Source organism: Asparagus officinalis, chromosome 1 (genome assembly GCF_001876935.1).
Source record: "Asparagus officinalis chromosome 1, Aspof.V1, whole genome shotgun sequence".
NCBI classification, from domain to species: domain Eukaryota; kingdom Viridiplantae; phylum Streptophyta; class Magnoliopsida; order Asparagales; family Asparagaceae; genus Asparagus; species Asparagus officinalis.
In genome coordinates this window covers 102,874,930-102,879,032 of record NC_033794.1, presented here as the reverse complement: position 1 = coordinate 102,879,032, position 4,103 = coordinate 102,874,930, and the positions used below count along the sequence as shown (strand labels likewise).

Sequence of the window (4,103 nt, the reverse complement as noted above, 5' to 3'; positions counted from 1 at the left end):
ACAATATTACCAATTTTTCTCACATTCAATATAATTAGTAACTTTAATGATATACAATTATACAAAAGATATTTAACTAAATACAATTACAATTGACCCTACCTGTTCTCACCTTTTGAAATTGTTGCATGATAACCTCACTCAAAATAACACTAAATACATCCTCTTCAATGTAAACTTTCTATTATTTTTTTTCCAAAATTATGATAGCTCTTTAATATGTTGGTGAATTGGGTCATTTAAATTAATGCGTTTCGGATCACTTTATTTTTAAGCTTGGCCCATTAAGAAGTAATGGATCACTACCCACTATTAAAATGATTTAAGGGTGTCACTTCGCTTTATACAGTCACATAACTTCTTACTTTGATCAAGGATGGTGTCAGTTGACACCACCCACTATATCCTAGCTCTGTCCTACTTAGAAATCACTACTCACTATTTAAATCTCAAATTGACATCACAAACACCAAGTACATTTGTACTTGTCTCCCCTTTTCTAGTTCGATATTAACTTTGATCTTCTAAAGGCACAGTTAATTGGATATGAATCCCATCAAGTACCCCGATAGCACCCGAAAATTGTACAACCTTACAAATAGTTCTATAAAACCAAAGTAATAAACATGGGAACCTAGAAAAAAAATTAAAAGCCACAGTTACCTCAAACCATTACCTCTTCTCCATGTCTCTCTCATTACGATTTGTATATTCTTTTCTAATGTAGAGGCTTCCTATATTCATAACTGCTTGAAGTACTTTGTGGAATTGCGGACTAATTGTTTCATATGAATGATAAAAATCTGTTTTTCTTGTCTTATTTATACATTATGAGCTAAAATATGCAAAAACATTGCGACAATTTCCTCAATCGTAACATTTCTTGATGCTACTGATCCTCCTCTAATATGCAAGACATCACATAACCTCTTAAAAGCTTGAGGATTCATTCTTAGTTGTTCAATATAGTTATTTGCATTGCAAATAAGAGTTCAAATCCAAGACTTTTTAAGGTATGCCCTTTCATCCTTTTCTTCATGTGTTCTTGAACTCTCCTTTAACATGTACTTCGTATAGTACCAAGCATCAATGGTAGCAACTGTGAAACTAATCATTATCAATTTATCATAATAATCTTCTCCCCCTCCTCCTCTTTCCTCTCAAATTCTTCCCTTGTACATTTATGTTGGATCCATCATTTATCATTTTTAACCTATCACATTAAAAGAAGTGACAATCCAGATTAAAAGACAACCATATTCAAAGCTATCAAGTTTAATCAACAAAAAGCATGTAACTTTGATGTATTCTTAAAAATATACTAGTGTTTGCAATGCATCAGCTTGTATCAAAAAAGGGGAATCGAACGGGGCAATGGAATGTCAACTGAAGTATACATTGTTACAAGAGTTTAAGATGAACCTTACTGAACCCAATTTTGTTAATATGCCTGTCAAGCACACTATACCACAGTCTAAAAGCAGAATAAAAGTTCATAAGCAGATTTTCTACAATCCTATGCTGATAAATGAGCTAGAACAATAAGCGATGTAAAGCCTGAAGCTCGAAGAAATTCACTATTTTAAAATTCACACACAAAAATATGAAATGTTATTACAACTTGCATAAATTGTTGTTTTACATCTTATTAGTCTTATTCTAAGACTAGGGCCTAAGCTTAGTAACCTATTCTCTTCAATTACTATATTCCATTGACAACATGACTATGTGTGAATACATCATCAGTTTACATCGAACCTGTTTCATGACTTTAGCTTGTCAACCCATATTTCTCCTAAACAGACATGAATTACTACTAATAACATAAACAGCACATTATACTTGCTCAGGTCATGTCCAATTCATGGCCTAAAGCTAAATTCAGCACAAGAGGATGAGGCCTCTTCAACTTTTTCCCCCATTCTCATGGTTGAGATAAAAGCAAGTTGTAGATAGCTTGTGCTTCCAACACCTCTCATTCACAAAAAGAACTATATAATCGGTTGATGAGTAACTAATTAAACCAGTTATAAAGCTCACGGCTACTGTCCGAAAATGATTAATCCTGTTCTGCCTCCATTTCAGACTCTAAATTCATGGGATCATTTATGTACCTGTTCCCTTGAGTGCACTTAGAACCTAACCACGGGCTAGCAGTGAAATAGTAGTTCGTTTGGATCTATATATACATTATATTTACTGTCAAAGTGAAGTATAAAATTAGGCACGATTCAAATACTACACATACCTATATGTGTATATAAAATAAAAGTCGCATGTAAGGTCTACTGCAAGCAAATCAAAGCTCTCCTACACAGAAAAACTTCATACATATATCCATCTTATTTACAACCAATTACTTCCTTCTTTTATTTGAATAAAACAATTAACCACCTAACCAAAGTGCAAATTCAAAATGGGTTTCGCTACCACAGTCAAAAAGATAAACTAAAATGACAACAGAATGAAAAGGAAAATTTCTCAATAAAATGAAAAGAAAGAAAAAAGGTTGTACCTTTGGGATGAGAGAAGCTCTCCTTGCCCGATTTAGCTAAGAATCCATCAAAATCACCAAACCCTAATGCATATTCACAATGAAATTATTAAAAAAAAATAAGAAATAAAATTGGTCAAAATAATGTTCAGATAACATAAGCCACCATCAATGGAGGTCACATCGAGAGTACCAGCTCTGATCTAGGGTTCCAGCAGCGAAGATCACGCCCTAAACCCTAGGCCATATCTAGGGTTTCGACTGTAGGGGGGAGAGGGGGGAGAGCGGGGAGAGAGAGGGAGAGAGAGAAATAGAGATTACCTGCGATCGAGAGAGAAGAGGAGAGTCGAGGTCGGGAGTTAGAAACGAGCACAGGACTTTGACAGACGAGAGAGAGAAGAGGCCAGCCAGGTCGGTACCCGATAAATTACACTCGGAGTCGGAGCGTGTCCTCATCAAACAGCTTAAACAGCGATAAGTATACTGTCGGTCGGATCATGTTCAGTCGAAAAGTTGCCAACCTAATTGAACGCAGCTCACTGATATCAAACTCAAAAGGAATGAAGAACAAAATCACAAAATTCAAGAAAAAAAAAGAAAAAGAAAACAATACACCAATCTGATCAACCTTAGGATTTCTAATTTCCTCAGGATTGATCAAAAATCTCACACATACTACTTGTTCACTCAGTGATATTATCGGACTGAAGGGGGGGAAAATCGTAACATTCAAGTAAAAGTAAATAATAAAATTTCCAGTGATACAAAATTTGAACTATATTTGTCACATAAGTATTTTTAATATGAAGCCTGGTTCTAAAGAAAATAGATTATGGTTACGAAGAGCGTCTAAGTTGGAGTCCAAAGTAAGGGTAGTGTGGGCCAGGTTGCACCGAACCCATGAACCGACCAACCCAGGTTTTCTTGCCAAGACAGTCTGATCTCGGGACCCCGGTAGCCGGACTACTCCTTTGTTTCGGCAGCCCAACCCGGTCCATGACCCGCATTGTTCCGGGGCCGGGTCCGACCTAGCCCACAAGGGTGCAAGCTGCGAGTTGACTCGTGTCTTGAACTCTTTTTCTTCGTAATTGTAAATTTATTAATATTATATAGCTAATTTTATTGATTAGAACATTGAACATTGCATCACCATTATGGGTGGCAAACGATCGAATCAAATCAAATGCTATGGTCGTGGTATTTGTAATATGTTGAAAATTATCAAGTTCGAATCCGAATCCGAGTATCCATATCCGGAGTTTCTTGAACTCGAACTCGAATACTCGGTATTTGAAAAAAAAAATCATGAATATTCATGAATATTTATTGAATATCAAACTATATATATATTAATTTCACTAAAGAGTTTGGTTTTTAACGTGAAATTTATAAATAAAAATTAATCCTTTATAATTATAATGAATATATATCGAATTAAAGATTATTTAAGTCTTTCAAATTTTAGTATATAGAATTTAAGTAGAAATAGTAAGTGGGTTGAAAATATAACATCATGTGGGTAATTATACAAATTATAAGCTATCAAATTTTATTCAAATATTTTAATAATGAATGGATCAAATATATGTCTGGATTAAATTCTCTGTGT

At 34.5% G+C, this 4,103-nt stretch overlaps 1 protein-coding gene across 10 annotated transcripts in view; it reads right to left on the bottom strand.

Moving 5' to 3' along the window:
- The window catches only part of LOC109828821 (NADH dehydrogenase (ubiquinone) complex I, assembly factor 6), a 9,636-nt gene extending 6,365 nt beyond the window's left edge, over positions 1-3,271 (bottom strand). For 4 of the 10 annotated variants that reach the window (XM_020395769.1, XM_020395767.1, XM_020395772.1 and 1 more), the window contains exons 1-3: positions 3,123-3,270; positions 2,816-3,015; positions 2,516-2,578 (exon numbers count right to left, since the gene is read on the bottom strand). The gene's annotated coding sequence lies outside the window, so the exon portion shown is untranslated. Of the gene's footprint in view, positions 1-2,515; positions 2,579-2,687; positions 2,765-2,815; positions 3,047-3,122 lie in introns of those variants that run through there. The other 6 variants (XM_020395771.1, XM_020395770.1, XM_020395775.1 and 3 more) reach the window with 3 other exon arrangements.